The 19,565-nt window shown below is 41.4% G+C and overlaps 3 non-coding genes and 2 pseudogenes across 3 annotated transcripts; all 5 read right to left on the bottom strand.

Moving 5' to 3' along the window:
• Positions 1–986: 986 nt before the first annotated feature.
• LOC130683718 (U1 spliceosomal RNA) lies at positions 987–1,150 on the bottom strand. The gene has a single exon (XR_008997594.1). It is a non-coding gene; the product is annotated as a U1 spliceosomal RNA (small nuclear RNA).
• Positions 1,151–3,208: 2,058 nt separating this feature from the next.
• Positions 3,209–3,360, bottom strand: LOC130683740 (U1 spliceosomal RNA; annotated as a pseudogene).
• Positions 3,361–12,258: 8,898 nt separating this feature from the next.
• Positions 12,259–12,422, bottom strand: LOC130683729 (U1 spliceosomal RNA). Its single transcript, XR_008997605.1, has one exon. It is a non-coding gene; the product is annotated as a U1 spliceosomal RNA (small nuclear RNA).
• Positions 12,423–13,386: 964 nt separating this feature from the next.
• On the bottom strand, positions 13,387–13,550 carry LOC130683751 (U1 spliceosomal RNA). The gene has a single exon (XR_008997620.1). It is a non-coding gene; the product is annotated as a U1 spliceosomal RNA (small nuclear RNA).
• Positions 13,551–15,608: 2,058 nt separating this feature from the next.
• On the bottom strand, positions 15,609–15,760 carry LOC130683739 (U1 spliceosomal RNA; annotated as a pseudogene).
• Positions 15,761–19,565: the final 3,805 nt, after the last annotated feature.

The following is a 19,565-nucleotide window of genomic DNA, read 5'->3' as shown; positions in this document are numbered from 1 at the left end:
ATCTCCCCTGCCAGGTAAGTACAAAAAAAACCCCGCTTTCTGACACCTCCCCATCGGATTCCAAACACTTTGAACACCAAGGGTCACTCTCATCAGGCAAGCTCTACACTGTCATGAAACAGTTCTCCAAACTGTAGAAGCTACCCAGTAGCAGTTGGATACTGTGAAATTTGCAAAAACCGTAAACACATAAATACAATCCTGAACACGGACCAGCAGACACTGTGCTCATCTACCTACTCTGGGCAACTTGTGGTGACCTCACAACAGCTCCTGAAATCTGCAAGGTGTGGCTGATGTGGTGGGCTAAATAATGAACGGCCCACCAAAAAACGTCCCACGTCCTAATCCCTGGAGCCTGTGAACATATCTCTGGGGCAAAAAGAATTTTGCTGGTGTGACCAAGGATTTTAGATGGGAGTATCTCAAATTATCCAGGTAGGCCTAATGTAATTACAGGACTCTCAGGAAGGAAGCAGAAAGGCCAAAGAAACAGATGCCAGAAACGAGGTTTTAAATGAAGGAAGGAGAGGACTATGAACAAGGGAGTAAGAGAGAGAGCTTCTTGAAAATTGGGAAAAGTAAGGTAGCCCCCCACTTACTTTTGACCCCTAGAGCCAGAAGCTGAATTTACTGGACACCGGAACGAAAATATACCAGAACACCAATAAACATGTCAAACCTTGAAACAAAAAAGCAGCTCTTCACGTAGCGTCCAACACGTACTTTTGACCTCAACAACCAGAAACCGTTCTTTCTTTGAACTTACTGGAAACACAGGGCAAATACACTACGGCAATAAACCTTTACAAGACCTCAAAACGAGTAAAAGAAGACAGACCGAAATAACTCCTGGGATATATGAGCAGTTACTGGAAGCCCAAAAACTCTCGAGTTTTCACTAACACCAACTGCTTGATACTACCTGCACTACGTCCACAAGATATTTGACAAGCCACAAGACCTTTTCTTCGCATGGACAGAATCAGGGGAAAGCGCGAACGCAGTCCCCCACTACCACAAATTATGCAGTCGAGTTTCCCACATTTGGGGAAATCGCAGGGGTCAGCACATCCGGAGTGCAATGGATAAGCCTCGCCCTGGGAAAACCACCTTCGTGATCATGGTATCTCCCCTGCCAGGTAAGTATGAGTTGCTCAGCGGGCCCGGCACCTCACCCTCAGATTCAAATCACTATGAACAGAGGGGCGCTTTTCTCATGCAGCCTACCGTTCCCCCTCTTTCTGGAATGAAGAGAATCCAGACTATTCCTAACAGGAGGCACTAGTTTGCATACCGGCATATTGCCAAAATCTTGGGAAATATATGCCTAGTGTAAGCATGACCAGCAGTCACTGCGCCAATCTACATGTTCCACACCCCTTTTGCTGATCTCATTTAGCGCGTCCCTTGCTCTCTAAGTGGTGTTCCCGTAAAACTGGAAACACGCTCTACGGATTTAAAGGCAAACATTTAGTTCCTTCAAGGGTTCGGCGCTAGAGACGTCACTGATGTTTGGCGCACTTCAAAAGCAGCTATCACGTCACTGAAAGAGCAACTCTAAAAAGGTGAAATTTGGCAAAACTACAATCTGTAAATCCAGTCCACGTATTGCCAAAAATATGTTGTTCGTTCAAAGCTTCAAGGACAAGTGCAAAATATGCTCTCTTTCAAATCTGCAGCAAAAAAATCACCTTTAAGTGAAAGATCACTTGCACAAACACTGATTCCAATTTTGATGGGAGCAAACTAGGGAAAAGCTCCCACAGCGCCCCCACCTACACACGTGTTTGGAGAATTCACAGGGACCCGCGCAGCCCGCGATGCGATGATGGCCCTCACCGTTGGAAACCACCTTCCTCATCAGTGTCCCCTCTCCAAAGCAAAAATAAATTTTGTTTTGACGGGTCTTTAGAGCCTCCCAGGCTCATAACTAAAAATGCCCAAGATGAGCAGAATACCTGGCCAACAGTAAGCACAAGAATTATTACTTACTGTTTCTCATAAGAATAACAGTAGACCTACTATTAATATGTATTTTAAATTAAAAACAGCCCAGTTAAAAAGCGGGAAAGGATGTACACCCATGTACACAGCAGCATTATTCGGAACAGCCAAGAGGTGGAAGCAACCCAAGTGTCCACCCACAGATGGATAAGCAAAGAAAATCTGGTAGAGACATACAATGGAATATTACTGAGCCTCAAAAGTGAAAATTCTGACACATGCTACAATATGGAGGAATTTTCAGGAGGTGGTGGCTGCCGCTGGCTAGGGGAAGGGGAAGGGGAACTGGGGAGTTGTTTAATGGGTAGAGTTTCAGGTTTGTGAGACAAAGTTCTGGAAAGCAGTTGCACAACACTGTGAATACAATGAATGCTAATGAACTGTATACTTAAAAATAGTTAAGATGGTAAATTTTGTTACTGGCATTTTACCACTATTAAAAATTACAAGTTAGCAAAGGATATACATAGTTCCCATGACACAATTTATTTGGCCAATTAAATTATATGAAAAGATTTTTAACTTCTCTTAGTAATGAGATAATCATGATTTAAAGTCAATTGTACCTCAAGAAAAAAGAAAAAAAAAAAGGACTGTTAAGGGCCACTGCTGGGTTGAAGGAGGGAAGAGAAGCCCTTATACGTTATTAGTACAAGCTTAAGTGATACAAACATTTGGCAGTATGATTCAAAATGAAAATATGTACAATCTGACACAGCAATTCTACTTCAAAGAATGTTTCCAGAGAGAGAGAAAGGAAAGGGAGGAGCAATAGAAGGAGAAGGGGAGAGGAAGAATGCCCACCGAGGCAGGGCCACAAACACAAGGGTCCCAGGGTAGATATTCAGATGTTCAACCTGTATGCCAGTCTTCTTAATTTTGAGTATAATACTTAGCACAGATGTTCAAACATTCTAAGGCAGGGTCAACACGCTTTTTTGATAAAGGGCCAGATAATGAAGACTTTAGGCCTTGCAGGCCACCTAACCCCTGTCGCAAATACCTAACTCTGCCACAGCGTGGTAAAAAGGCCACTCCTGCTAAAGGCAACCGGTCCAGGGGCTTGAAGCAGCCCAGGCTGTTGCCTGAGGACCAAGCAGCTCATGAGACCTGGTCTAACACCGTTTTATTACTTGCACTAGTCCCATAACAGAAATACCAAACAGAAACCACAAGAGCTGTTCTTCGTACAGACAGAATCAGGGGAAAGCGCGAACGCAGTCCCCCACTTACCACAAATTATGCAGCCAAGTTTCCCACATTTGGGGAAATCGCAGGGGTCAGCACATCCGGAGTGCAATGGATAAGCCATCTCTACTCTAGAGTGCAGTGCATCTCTGACCACTTTCCTGCAGCGCTGGAGAGGAAGAGCCCCAGGTCCCACTCTGAAACTCCTCCCCAAAGCAAGGCCTCCCCAGCTGACCTCACTTGTGGGTGACAGCTTTCAGGAGGGACCAGATGACAGGCTGAGGCAGAGGCTTCTGGGGGGTGCTTTTCTCCCTCTTCCCCCCAGCCTCAGCTCGGATGTGCTTGGTGTGCCGGCCGTGGATAAATACGGCCTCTAAGGTGCTGCACGTGGTATTGGCGTCTCCGTCTTCACTAGTCACCATTGTGTCCGAGGACACATAGTGCTTGTGCAACGACTTCACAGTTCCCACTAGCTTCTTCTTGATGACCTAGGCTGTGCCAGACAGAACACGGGCCTTTAGAAGATCCTATGGCAACCCCTGGAACGTAACTCTGCCTGTCACCAAATACATGCACACCCACGTGTGTATACATGAATGCATGTGTTTATATAGCAAACTAGCACATTTTATAATTATAGAAAATAAAGCATAAGTAAAAAAGGGAGAATCACCCACTTATATCACACAGATGGTACTGCTGTTTCTTTTTACAAAGGTATTTTGTATTTTTTTTAAACTGCACTTCAGTGAGCGACGGCCATATAAATCTTGTGTTTAAACGTTGGCTCCATCATAGTTAGAGCTACAGGAGCTTGGGTGTAATCCATCAGGAACAGCGGTGAGGCTTTCCACCTTATTTACATGACCAAGATTCTGCAGAGATATTACAAGCCAAGAGGCAAAAAGTGCTGCTTTACAATAAAAATCATGAAGAAAACAGGAGCATGACCTACATTAAGAAAGACCTGAGGCCTGGCAGTCAGAGGCCTCAGTTTAGTCTCAGCTTTGTCAGTCAACAGCTGGGTCACCTCAGACATTTCGCTTGACCTCTCTGAGCTTCAATTTCCTCATCTATTAAAATGAAGGCACTGCTTCCCGATCAATAGCACTTTGACACAGGACTAGGTTTTTATCACCCTTCTGTCCTCAACACTAGGCACGGTTCCCGGAACATATAAGTACCCAATAAATGTTTGTTAAATGAGGAAGTTATAAAGTATACACAAAGTCCTTTGGAAATATAAAGACAGTTCTATCATAATATAACCATGTCAGATTTAACCTGAGTGTTTGAAAAAGACTAGAGAAGAATGCAGAAAACATGGTCTGAATTTCTAGGTGACAGGATTATGGATATTTTACTGTTTATTTTTATTTTAGCCCAAACAGTTCTTTGTAATGTTCTTTGAAAATTCACATGTTCTTTTTTATAACAGGTTTAATGACATAATTTACATAGCATAAACTTCACTCATTTAAAGTATACAGTTCAAAATAGACTTCAAAACAAAGAAAGTCACAAGAGACAAAGAAGGACATTACATAATGATAAAAGGGTCAATCCAACAAGAAGATATAACCATTATAAATATCTGTGCTCCCAACACAGGAGCACCGACATATGTGAAACAAATACTAACTGAATTAAAAGGGGAAATAGAATGCAATACATTCATTCTAGGAGACGTCAACCCTCCACTAATTCTGAAGGACAGATCAACCAGACAGAAAATGAGTAGGGAGACAGAGGCCCTGAACAACACAATAGAACAGATGGACCTAACAGACATCTACAGAACTCTACATCCAAAAGCAGCAGAATACACATTCTTCTCAAGTGCACATGGAACATTTTCAAGAACAGATCATATACTAGGCCACAAAAAGAGCCTCAGTAATTTCAAAAAGACTGAAGTTGTACCAACCAGCTTCTCAGACCACAAAGGTGTGAAACTAGAAATAAATTACACAAAGAGTATGAAAAACCCCACAAACACAGGGAGGCTTCACAACATGCTCCTAAATAACCAATGGATCAATGACCAAATGAAAACACAGATCAAGCAATATATGGAGACAAATGACAACAATAATTCAACACCGCAAAACCTGTGGGATGCAGCCAAGGCCGTGCTAAGAGGAAAGTATATTGCAATACAGGCCTGCCTCAGGAAAGAAGATCAATCCCATATGAGCAGTCTAAACTCACAATTAATGAAACTAGAAAAAGAACAACAAATGAGGCCCAAAGTCAGTAGAAAGAGGGACATAATAAAGATTAGAGCAGAAATAAATAAAATTGAGAATAATAAAACAATAGAAAAAAATCAATGAAAGCAAGAGCTGGTTCTTCAAGAAAATAAACACAATAGATAAACCCCTAGCCAGACTTCTCAAGAAAAAAAAGAGAATCTACTCACATAAACAGAATCAGAAGGAAGGAAAAATCACGACAGACCCCATAGAAATACAAAGAGTTATTATAGAATACCATGAAATGAGATATCACCTCACACCAGTAAGGATCGCCACCATCCAAAAGACAAACAACAACAAATGTTGGCGAGGTTGTGGAGAAAGGGGAACCCTCCTACACTGCTGGTGGGAATGTAAATTAGTTCAACCATTGTGGAAAGCAGTATGGAGGTTCCTCAAAAAACTAAAAATGGAAAAACCATTTGACCCAGGAATTCCACTTCTAGGAATTTACCCCAAGAATCCAGGAATCTCAGTTACAAAAAGATACATATACCCCGGTGTTTATCGCAGCACTATTTACAATAGCCAAGAAATGGAAGCAACCTAAGTGTCCACCAGTAGATGAATGGAAAAAGAAGAGGTGGTACATATACACAATGGAATATTATTCAGCCATAAGAAGAAAACAGATCCTACCATTTGCAACAACATGGATGGAGCTAGAGGGTATTATGCTCAGTGAAATGAGCCAGGTGGAGAAAGACAAGTACCAAATGATTTCACTCATCTGTGGAGTATAAGAACAAAGAAAACCTGAAGGAACAAAACAGCAGCACAATCACAGAACCCAAGAATGGACTAACAGTTACCAAAGGGAAAGGGACTGGGGAGGATGGGTGGGAAGGGAGGGATAAGGGCAGGGAAAAAGAAAGGGGGCATTACGATTAGCATGTGTAATGTGGGCGGGGGCATGGGGAGGCGTGTACAACACAGAGAAGACGAGTAGGGATTTTACAGCATCTTACTATGCTGATGGACAGTGTCTGCAATGGGGTTTGTGGGGGAGACTTGGTGAAGGGGGTAGCCTAGTAAACGTAATGTTCTTCATGTAAATGTAGATTAATGATACCAAAAATAAGACATATATACCCCTGTGTTTATCACAGCACTATTTACAATAGCCAAGAAATGGAAGCAACCGAAGTGTCCATCAGTAGATGAATGGATAAAGAAGATGTGTACATATACACAATGGAATATTATTCAGCCGTAAGAGGAAAACAAATTTTACCATTTGCAACAACATGGATGGAGCTAGAGGGCATTATGCTCACTGAAATAAGCCAGGTTGAAAAAGACAAGTATCAAATGATTTCACTCATCTGTGGAGTATAAGAACAAAGAAAAAACTGAAGGAATAAAACAGTAGAAGACTCACAGAACCCAAGAATGGACTAACAGGTACCAAAGGGAAAGGGACTGGGGAGGATGAGTGGGAAGGGAGGGACAAGGGGGTAGGGGGCTATTACAATTAGCAGACATAACGTAGTGGGGGGCACGGGGAGGGCTGTACAACACAGAGAAACAAGTAGTGATTCTATAGCATCTTACTATGCTGATGGACAGTGACTGTAATGGGGTAGGTGGTGGGGACTTGATGATGGGGGGAGTGTAGTAACCATAATGTTGCTTATGTAATTGTAGATTAATGATACGAAGAAAAAAAAAAGTCTAGATTTCACATTTATCACAGAGAACAACAAACAAGCCAGATATACCTTAATTCTCCTTTCTTAGCAGTGGAAAATCAGGAGAAAAAGCAAATCAAGTTAGCACTCCTTTGCCATAAATTAGGCAGTCCAGGTTTCCATGCTTGAGAAAAATACTGAATAACAGAAAAGTGAAGAACAACAGAATAATATTTAGCAATGAAAAAGAACAAAATAGTGATAAATACATTAAGGTGGATGAATCTCAAAAACATGCCACGTGAAAGCAATCAGCAAACACTATTTGATTCCATGTTATATGAAATTCCTAGACAAGGCAAATCTATAGAGACAGAAAGAAGATCAGCTGTTGCCTATGGCTGATGTTGGGGCATGGGAACCAGGAGCAACTGCCAATGGGCACAGGGAAATTTTAGAGGGGGTTATAAAAATGTTTTAATACTGGGTTATGGTTGGGCAATTGTATAAAAATCGGGAAACTATGTAGTGGGTGAACATTATGTGTGTATTATACCTCAATAAACGCTGCTAAAAAAAATGTCAAATAGAAAACAGAGCAATTATCTTTAGAGATACTTGTTTAGAGGCACAAATGCTTAGAGATACTTGCCTTCAGCAGCACAAACAGAAACAACCTCCAGAGCCTTGGAGGAGAACTGCTCACACTCGTCTGCCACCATGTGGCCACAGAGTGGGAACCCATCCACTTTTGCATTTTTCCGATACAGGTCAACCCTGTGTATCTTGGCATCAGGGACACCTTTGCAGAAGGGAGACATTGTGTATGGCTTGTTCTTAGAATACCTGTGACACCTGGTGGGGAGCCGGCCCATGGTGATACCAGGATCTTCAGTGGCACACCGAAGGGAAAGAATCTATTTTATGAACCAGCACTACTCTGATACCTAAACCAGATAAAAACCACATAAGAAGACTACAGACTATGATTCCTCATGGACACACACACACAAAACTCCTTTATTTCTTTAAAGCTGAAAACCAAATTCAGGTATATACGAAAAAGAGTAATACACCACGATCAACTGGGGTTTATCCGAGGAATGCAAAGTTGTTTAACACTAGAAACCATAAGGAATCCACAAAAGAACTACTAGAACTAATAACTGAATTCAGCAAAGTTGCAGTATACAAAATCAATACACAGAAATCTGTTGCATTCCTACATACTAACAACAAACAAACAGAAAGAAAATTAGGAAAACAACTCCATTTATAATTACATCAAAAAGAATAAAATACCTAGGAATAAACCTACCCAAGGAGGTGAAAGACCTATATTCTGAAAACTAAAAGACACTCATGAGAGAAATTAAAGGAGACTCCAATAAATGAAAATCTATCCCATGCTCATGGAAAAGAAGAATTAATATTGTCAAAATGGCCACCCTGCCCAAAGCAATGTACAGATTCAATGCAATCCCTATCAAAATGCCAACAGCTCTCCTCAATGAACTAGAACAAATAGTTCTAAAATTCATATGGAACACAAAAGGCCCCAAATAGCCAAACCAATCCTGAGGAAGAAGAAGTACAAAGCTGAGGGGATTAAACTCCCTGGCTTCAAGCTTTACTACAAAGCCACAGTAATCAAAACAATTTGGTACTGGCAGAAGACCAGGCCAATAGATCAATGGAATAGAATAGACAGGCCAGGTATAAAACCATCCACATTTGGTCAGTTAATACATGATCAAGGAGCCATGGATTTATAACGGGGAAAAGTCAGCCCCTTAACAAACAGTGTTGGCAAAACTGGACAGCTACATGTATGAGAACGAACTGGGTTATTGTCTGACTCATACACAGAAGTAAACTCTAAATGAACTGAATGTAAGTCATGAAACCATAAAAGTCTTACAACAGAACGTAGGCAAAAATCTCTTTAATATAAGCATGAGCAAATTTTCCTGCACACATCTCCTCAGTCTAGGGAAACAAAATAAAAAATGAACAAGTGGGACTATATCAAAGTAAAATGCTTCTGTACAGCAAAGGACACCATCAGCAGAACAAAAGGGCATCCTACATATGGGAGAATATCTGACAAGAGGTTAACATCCAAAGCATATAAGCAGCTCATATGCCTCAACACCCAAAAAGCAAATGACCCAATTAAATAATTGGTGGAGGAGGACCTGAACAAACACTTCTCCAAAGAAGCAATACAAATGGCCAACAGGCACATGAAGAGATGCGCCACATCGCTAAATCATGAGGAAAATGCAAATTAAAGCCACAATGAAATATCACCTCACACCAGGTAGAATGGTCCTATCCAAAAGACAAGAAATAACAACTGTTGGCAAGGATGCGGAGAAATGGGAACCCTCCTACACTGTTGGTGGGAATTCAAATTGGTGCAACCACTGTGGAAAGCAGTACGGAGGTTCCTCAAATAATTGAAAATAGAAATACCATATGACGCAATTATTCAACTTCAAGGAACTTACCTGAAGAAAACAAAATCCCCGATTCGAAGTTATTTGCACCCCTATGTTTATTACAGCACTATTTGCAATGGCCAAGATATGGAAGCAACCTAAGTGTCCATCAATTGATGAATGGAGAAAGAAGAAGTGGTACACATACACAATGGAAAGGTATTCAGCCATAAAAAGAAAAAAAATCCTGTTATTTGCAACGACGTAGATGTATCTCATGGGTATCATGCTCAGTGAAATAAGCCAAGCATAGAAACACAAATACCATCTGATTTCACTTACGTTTGGAGTATAAACACAAAGCAAAACAGAAGGAACAAAACAGCAGTAGACTATCATAGACACTGAGAAGTGACTAGTGGTTACCAAGGGGGAAGAGTTGGGGTAGACTGGCAAGGATGATGAGGGGGATAAAGGAGCACAATACTTGGCAATCACTATATAAATCTGTCACGTGGGTTGTAGGACAGCATGGAGAACACAGTCAATGATTCTGTAACATCTTCTTATGTGGACAGTTAGTAACCGCCCTAGAGGGGGGTGAGGACTTAGTAGTATGGGTAACTGTTGAACGACTGTGTTGTACATGTGAAGCAAACATAAAATTGTACATGAATGATACTTCAACAAAAAGATAATTTAAAAATTAAAATAAAAGAACACCAGTCTGTAGAATTCATCATATAAACTGATTAAGAAGTAGGTGCAGAAAAACTTGTTAATAAAGTTCCACAGCCATTTATGACTAAAAGAAGAAACTTAGCAAGGTACGATGGCTTCACAAATGTTATCTACAAAAATGCATACACTAATACACTTCATGGTGCAGACTGAATGCTTTTCCCTCAGATTAGGAACAAGAGAAAAACATGACTACTTTAAGCATCTTTATTCAAAATTGTACTGGAAGTCCTAGCTAGAGCACAAGGCAAGGAAAATAAGTAAAAGCTGTAGTTTGGAAGTAAAACTGTCTTTATTCACATATGACATGACTGCATAGAAAATGGCAAAGCATTTACCTAAAACATCCTACAAAACTCGTAACTAAATTTAGCAAAGCCACAGGATACAAGATTAATACCTGAACATCAACTCTATTTCTAGGTACTAGCAATGAACACTTACAAAATGAAAACTTTAAGTGAGAGAGAGACAATTACTGCATGATGTGGCTTATATGTGGAATCTAAAAAACAAAACAACACCCAGAGTCAATAGATACAGAGAACAGCTTGGTGGTTGCCAGAGGGAAGGAGTTAGGGGATGAGTGGATGTGGGGGATTAAGTGAGAAGTACAGTTTCCACCTATAAAATAAATAGGTCATGGGGATGTAATGTAATGCGTGGGTAAGAGTCAGCAATATTGTATTAGCTCTGTAAGATGACGATGATAACTAGACTTATTGGTGACCATTTTGCAATGCATACAAAAGTCAAATCCCTATGTTGTACATCTGAAACAATATACTGTTGTAATTAATTATACATCAAAAAACAGCAAAACAAGAAACTGAAATTTACAAATCAATACTATTTACAAGTGGTAAATACTGTACGTTTTCTTACCAGTAACGTTTCTCCCTGCCCTTTCTTCTATCACCCCACACTATTATATATATTGTGTGTCAAACAATACAGTCTACAACAACATTAATAAATTCTTTTTATGGGCAGACAGAGGGGGCAAAATCATAACATTTTCTTTTAAAACCCCAAAGCCTTGTTGATATACTCATCTCTTAAAGTGAGGAGTCAACAAATAATAAAAAGATATGACTTAAAGTTATTAAGGGAACTGATGGAAGAACTAGAAACTGTTCCATAAATATAATAAAAGGACAGAGGCGGGACAGTACTGAGATGGGAAATATCAGCTAAACCTTTAGTATAAATACAGCACACACACAAATTATTTATTGATGTAACTGAAGAAGCAGATGAAAGAATTTTAAAAGTAGTGCTCTGAGGACAGTGGATGGGGCAGGATGAGAAAGGGTGGGTTAGCTGTTGTTTCTCAGGGTGAGCCCTTCTATATGATGTTTTTAAAATCACGAGCACACTACTACTTCAATAGAAAAGTTATTTTGGGAAAACAAAAACAAAACGCAAGTCTAGGAGGAAACACAAAACACTGTTATCAGCAGAAATTATATTGTAGCCGGGTTTCTCATTTGGCAGGAAATTTAAGGCAACAGCTCTTAGGGGACATTCTTGAAAAGGAGTGAAAAGCCCCCCTGAACTCAGAACCGCTCAGCTCCGGAAAGTGTAAGTGGTACATTATAAACTCCCAGACTTCTGGTAAGTAGGCCGTCGTTTCACAGTGCTACTCAACAAACTGAAGACAGCCCCTTAAGGTTTTCACCACCTTTTACCCTCTGCCCCACGTGAATTCCTTTGCTCAGTCTTCCCCAGAAGCTGCTTCTTTTCCCTACACATCCTGGTAACTACAGCAACAGATGCAGAGCTTAAGGTGATGCAGCCAGCCCTCTAGCGGTCGGTCCAAAAAGGCGATTCCCAATTCCACCGACCAAGCAAGCAAGCAGGAAGGATCACCCACACTATATTATACAACAGCTAAACATTGAGGGAAGTGCAGAAACTGAAGCCGCTGCACTAACAACAAATCAACAGCTAGTTTACCCACGCCTTTCTTTTAAAATGCAAGTTTGATAAGGAAAAGCAGGAACACAGTTCCCCACTGACACAAAGTATGCAGCCAAGCTTCCCACTTTGGGGAAATTTGCAGGAGTCAGCACATCTTGAATGCAATGGATGAACCCCACTCAGGGAAAACCACCTTCATGATCATAGTATCTCCCCTGCCAGGTAAGTACAAAAAAAACCCCGCTTTCTGACACCTCCCCATCGGATTCCAAACACTTTGAACACCAAGGGTCACTCTCATCAGGCAAGCTCTACACTGTCATGAAACAGTTCTCCAAACTGTAGAAGCTACCCAGTAGCAGTTGGATACTGTGAAATTTGCAAAAACCGTAAACACATAAATACAATCCTGAACACGGACCAGCAGACACTGTGCTCATCTACCTACTCTGGGCAACTTGTGGTGACCTCACAACAGCTCCTGAAATCTGCAAGGTGTGGCTGATGTGGTGGGCTAAATAATGAACGGCCCACCAAAAAACGTCCCACGTCCTAATCCCTGGAGCCTGTGAACATATCTCTGGGGCAAAAAGAATTTTGCTGGTGTGACCAAGGATTTTAGATGGGAGTATCTCAAATTATCCAGGTAGGCCTAATGTAATTACAGGACTCTCAGGAAGGAAGCAGAAAGGCCAAAGAAACAGATGCCAGAAACGAGGTTTTAAATGAAGGAAGGAGAGGACTATGAACAAGGGAGTAAGAGAGAGAGCTTCTTGAAAATTGGGAAAAGTAAGGTAGCCCCCCACTTACTTTTGACCCCTAGAGCCAGAAGCTGAATTTACTGGACACCGGAACGAAAATATACCAGAACACCAATAAACATGTCAAACCTTGAAACAAAAAAGCAGCTCTTCACGTAGCGTCCAACACGTACTTTTGACCTCAACAACCAGAAACCGTTCTTTCTTTGAACTTACTGGAAACACAGGGCAAATACACTACGGCAATAAACCTTTACAAGACCTCAAAACGAGTAAAAGAAGACAGACCGAAATAACTCCTGGGATATATGAGCAGTTACTGGAAGCCCAAAAACTCTCGAGTTTTCACTAACACCAACTGCTTGATACTACCTGCACTACGTCCACAAGATATTTGACAAGCCACAAGACCTTTTCTTCGCACGGACAGAATCAGGGGAAAGCGCGAACGCAGTCCCCCACTACCACAAATTATGCAGTCGAGTTTCCCACATTTGGGGAAATCGCAGGGGTCAGCACATCCGGAGTGCAATGGATAAGCCTCGCCCTGGGAAAACCACCTTCGTGATCATGGTATCTCCCCTGCCAGGTAAGTATGAGTTGCTCAGCGGGCCCGGCACCTCACCCTCAGATTCAAATCACTATGAACAGAGGGGCGCTTTTCTCATGCAGCCTACCGTTCCCCCTCTTTCTGGAATGAAGAGAATCCAGACTATTCCTAACAGGAGGCACTAGTTTGCATACCGGCATATTGCCAAAATCTTGGGAAATATATGCCTAGTGTAAGCATGACCAGCAGTCACTGCGCCAATCTACATGTTCCACACCCCTTTTGCTGATCTCATTTAGCGCGTCCCTTGCTCTCTAAGTGGTGTTCCCGTAAAACTGGAAACACGCTCTACGGATTTAAAGGCAAACATTTAGTTCCTTCAAGGGTTCGGCGCTAGAGACGTCACTGATGTTTGGCGCACTTCAAAAGCAGCTATCACGTCACTGAAAGAGCAACTCTAAAAAGGTGAAATTTGGCAAAACTACAATCTGTAAATCCAGTCCACGTATTGCCAAAAATATGTTGTTCGTTCAAAGCTTCAAGGACAAGTGCAAAATATGCTCTCTTTCAAATCTGCAGCAAAAAAATCACCTTTAAGTGAAAGATCACTTGCACAAACACTGATTCCAATTTTGATGGGAGCAAACTAGGGAAAAGCTCCCACAGCGCCCCCACCTACACACGTGTTTGGAGAATTCACAGGGACCCGCGCAGCCCGCGATGCGATGATGGCCCTCACCGTTGGAAACCACCTTCCTCATCAGTGTCCCCTCTCCAAAGCAAAAATAAATTTTGTTTTGACGGGTCTTTAGAGCCTCCCAGGCTCATAACTAAAAATGCCCAAGATGAGCAGAATACCTGGCCAACAGTAAGCACAAGAATTATTACTTACTGTTTCTCATAAGAATAACAGTAGACCTACTATTAATATGTATTTTAAATTAAAAACAGCCCAGTTAAAAAGCGGGAAAGGATGTACACCCATGTACACAGCAGCATTATTCGGAACAGCCAAGAGGTGGAAGCAACCCAAGTGTCCACCCACAGATGGATAAGCAAAGAAAATCTGGTAGAGACATACAATGGAATATTACTGAGCCTCAAAAGTGAAAATTCTGACACATGCTACAATATGGAGGAATTTTCAGGAGGTGGTGGCTGCCGCTGGCTAGGGGAAGGGGAAGGGGAACTGGGGAGTTGTTTAATGGGTAGAGTTTCAGGTTTGTGAGACAAAGTTCTGGAAAGCAGTTGCACAACACTGTGAATACAATGAATGCTAATGAACTGTATACTTAAAAATAGTTAAGATGGTAAATTTTGTTACTGGCATTTTACCACTATTAAAAATTACAAGTTAGCAAAGGATATACATAGTTCCCATGACACAATTTATTTGGCCAATTAAATTATATGAAAAGATTTTTAACTTCTCTTAGTAATGAGATAATCATGATTTAAAGTCAATTGTACCTCAAGAAAAAAGAAAAAAAAAAAGGACTGTTAAGGGCCACTGCTGGGTTGAAGGAGGGAAGAGAAGCCCTTATACGTTATTAGTACAAGCTTAAGTGATACAAACATTTGGCAGTATGATTCAAAATGAAAATATGTACAATCTGACACAGCAATTCTACTTCAAAGAATGTTTCCAGAGAGAGAGAAAGGAAAGGGAGGAGCAATAGAAGGAGAAGGGGAGAGGAAGAATGCCCACCGAGGCAGGGCCACAAACACAAGGGTCCCAGGGTAGATATTCAGATGTTCAACCTGTATGCCAGTCTTCTTAATTTTGAGTATAATACTTAGCACAGATGTTCAAACATTCTAAGGCAGGGTCAACACGCTTTTTTGATAAAGGGCCAGATAATGAAGACTTTAGGCCTTGCAGGCCACCTAACCCCTGTCGCAAATACCTAACTCTGCCACAGCGTGGTAAAAAGGCCACTCCTGCTAAAGGCAACCGGTCCAGGGGCTTGAAGCAGCCCAGGCTGTTGCCTGAGGACCAAGCAGCTCATGAGACCTGGTCTAACACCGTTTTATTACTTGCACTAGTCCCATAACAGAAATACCAAACAGAAACCACAAGAGCTGTTCTTCGTACAGACAGAATCAGGGGAAAGCGCGAACGCAGTCCCCCACTTACCACAAATTATGCAGCCAAGTTTCCCACATTTGGGGAAATCGCAGGGGTCAGCACATCCGGAGTGCAATGGATAAGCCATCTCTACTCTAGAGTGCAGTGCATCTCTGACCACTTTCCTGCAGCGCTGGAGAGGAAGAGCCCCAGGTCCCACTCTGAAACTCCTCCCCAAAGCAAGGCCTCCCCAGCTGACCTCACTTGTGGGTGACAGCTTTCAGGAGGGACCAGATGACAGGCTGAGGCAGAGGCTTCTGGGGGGTGCTTTTCTCCCTCTTCCCCCCAGCCTCAGCTCGGATGTGCTTGGTGTGCCGGCCGTGGATAAATACGGCCTCTAAGGTGCTGCACGTGGTATTGGCGTCTCCGTCTTCACTAGTCACCATTGTGTCCGAGGACACATAGTGCTTGTGCGACGACTTCACAGTTCCCACTAGCTTCTTCTTGATGACCTAGGCTGTGCCAGACAGAACACGGGCCTTTAGAAGATCCTATGGCAACCCCTGGAACGTAACTCTGCCTGTCACCAAATACATGCACACCCACGTGTGTATACATGAATGCATGTGTTTATATAGCAAACTAGCACATTTTATAATTATAGAAAATAAAGCATAAATAAAAAAGGGAGAATCACCCACTTATATCACACAGATGTACTGCTGTTTCTTTTTACAAAGGTATTTTGTATTTTTTTTAAACTGCACTTCAGTGAGCGACGGCCATATAAATCTTGTGTTTAAACGTTGGCTCCATCATAGTTAGAGCTACAGGAGCTTGGGTGTAATCCATCAGGAACAGCGGTGAGGCTTTCCACCTTATTTACATGACCAAGATTCTGCAGAGATATTACAAGCCAAGAGGCAAAAAGTGCTGCTTTACAATAAAAATCATGAAGAAAACAGGAGCATGACCTACATTAAGAAAGACCTGAGGCCTGGCAGTCAGAGGCCTCAGTTTAGTCTCAGCTTTGTCAGTCAACAGCTGGGTCACCTCAGACATTTCGCTTGACCTCTCTGAGCTTCAATTTCCTCATCTATTAAAATGAAGGCACTGCTTCCCGATCAATAGCACTTTGACACAGGACTAGGTTTTTATCACCCTTCTGTCCTCAACACTAGGCACGGTTCCCGGAACATATAAGTACCCAATAAATGTTTGTTAAATGAGGAAGTTATAAAGTATACACAAAGTCCTTTGGAAATATAAAGACAGTTCTATCATAATATAACCATGTCAGATTTAACCTGAGTGTTTGAAAAAGACTAGAGAAGAATGCAGAAAACATGGTCTGAATTTCTAGGTGACAGGATTATGGATATTTTACTGTTTATTTTTATTTTAGCCCAAACAGTTCTTTGTAATGTTCTTTGAAAATTCACATGTTCTTTTTTATAACAGGTTTAATGACATAATTTACATAGCATAAACTTCACTCATTTAAAGTATACAGTTCAAAATAGACTTCAAAACAAAGAAAGTCACAAGAGACAAAGAAGGACATTACATAATGATAAAAGGGTCAATCCAACAAGAAGATATAACCATTATAAATATCTGTGCTCCCAACACAGGAGCACCGACATATGTGAAACAAATACTAACTGAATTAAAAGGGGAAATAGAATGCAATACATTCATTCTAGGAGACGTCAACCCTCCACTAATTCTGAAGGACAGATCAACCAGACAGAAAATGAGTAGGGAGACAGAGGCCCTGAACAACACAATAGAACAGATGGACCTAACAGACATCTACAGAACTCTACATCCAAAAGCAGCAGAATACACATTCTTCTCAAGTGCACATGGAACATTTTCAAGAACAGATCATATACTAGGCCACAAAAAGAGCCTCAGTAATTTCAAAAAGACTGAAGTTGTACCAACCAGCTTCTCAGACCACAAAGGTGTGAAACTAGAAATAAATTACACAAAGAGTATGAAAAACCCCACAAACACAGGGAGGCTTCACAACATGCTCCTAAATAACCAATGGATCAATGACCAAATGAAAACACAGATCAAGCAATATATGGAGACAAATGACAACAATAATTCAACACCGCAAAACCTGTGGGATGCAGCCAAGGCCGTGCTAAGAGGAAAGTATATTGCAATACAGGCCTGCCTCAGGAAAGAAGATCAATCCCATATGAGCAGTCTAAACTCACAATTAATGAAACTAGAAAAAGAACAACAAATGAGGCCCAAAGTCAGTAGAAAGAGGGACATAATAAAGATTAGAGCAGAAATAAATAAAATTGAGAATAATAAAACAATAGAAAAAAATCAATGAAAGCAAGAGCTGGTTCTTCAAGAAAATAAACACAATAGATAAACCCCTAGCCAGACTTCTCAAGAAAAAAAAGAGAATCTACTCACATAAACAGAATCAGAAGGAAGGAAAAATCACGACAGACCCCATAGAAATACAAAGAGTTATTATAGAATACCATGAAATGAGATATCACCTCACACCAGTAAGGATCGCCACCATCCAAAAGACAAACAACAACAAATGTTGGCGAGGTTGTGGAGAAAGGGGAACCCTCCTACACTGCTGGTGGGAATGTAAATTAGTTCAACCATTGTGGAAAGCAGTATGGAGGTTCCTCAAAAAACTAAAAATGGAAAAACCATTTGACCCAGGAATTCCACTTCTAGGAATTTACCCCAAGAATCCAGGAATCTCAGTTACAAAAAGATACATATACCCCGGTGTTTATCGCAGCACTATTTACAATAGCCAAGAAATGGAAGCAACCTAAGTGTCCACCAGTAGATGAATGGAAAAAGAAGAGGTGGTACATATACACAATGGAATATTATTCAGCCATAAGAAGAAAACAGATCCTACCATTTGCAACAACATGGATGGAGCTAGAGGGTATTATGCTCAGTGAAATGAGCCAGGTGGAGAAAGACAAGTACCAAATGATTTCACTCATCTGTGGAGTATAAGAACAAAGAAAACCTGAAGGAACAAAACAGCAGCACAATCACAGAACCCAAGAATGGACTAACAGTTACCAAAGGGAAAGGGACTGGGGAGGATGGGTGGGAAGGGAGGGATAAGGGCAGGGAAAAAGAAAGGGGGCATTACGATTAGCATGTGTAATGTGGGCGGGGGCATGGGGAGGCGTGTACAACACAGAGAAGACGAGTAGGGATTTTACAGCATCTTACTATGCTGATGGACAGTGTCTGCAATGGGGTTTGTGGGGGAGACTTGGTGAAGGGGGTAGCCTAGTAAACGTAATGTTCTTCATGTAAATGTAGATTAATGATACCAAAAATAAGACATATATACCCCTGTGTTTATCACAGCACTATTTACAATAGCCAAGAAATGGAAGCAACCGAAGTGTCCATCAGTAGATGAATGGATAAAGAAGATGTGTACATATACACAATGGAATATTATTCAGCCGTAAGAGGAAAACAAATTTTACCATTTGCAACAACATGGATGGAGCTAGAGGGCATTATGCTCACTGAAATAAGCCAGGTTGAAAAAGACAAGTATCAAATGATTTCACTCATCTGTGGAGTATAAGAACAAAGAAAAAACTGAAGGAATAAAACAGTAGAAGACTCACAGAACCCAAGCATGGACTAACAGGTACCAAAGGGAAAGGGACTGGGGAGGATGAGTGGGAAGGGAGGGACAAGGGGGTAGGGGGCTATTACAATTAGCAGACATAACGTAGTGGGGGGCACGGGGAGGGCTGTACAACACAGAGAAACAAGTAGTGATTCTATAGCATCTTACTATGCTGATGGACAGTGACTGTAATGGGGTAGGTGGTGGGGACTTGATGATGGGGGGAGTGTAGTAACCATAATGTTGCTTATGTAATTGTAGATTAATGATACGAAGAAAAAAAAAAGTCTAGATTTCACATTTATCACAGAGAACAACAAACAAGCC

The sequence above is a fragment of the Manis pentadactyla genome, chromosome 4 (genome assembly GCF_030020395.1).
Source record: "Manis pentadactyla isolate mManPen7 chromosome 4, mManPen7.hap1, whole genome shotgun sequence".
NCBI lineage: Eukaryota > Metazoa > Chordata > Mammalia > Pholidota > Manidae > Manis > Manis pentadactyla.
This window is presented reverse-complemented; position numbering and strand designations above follow the sequence as displayed.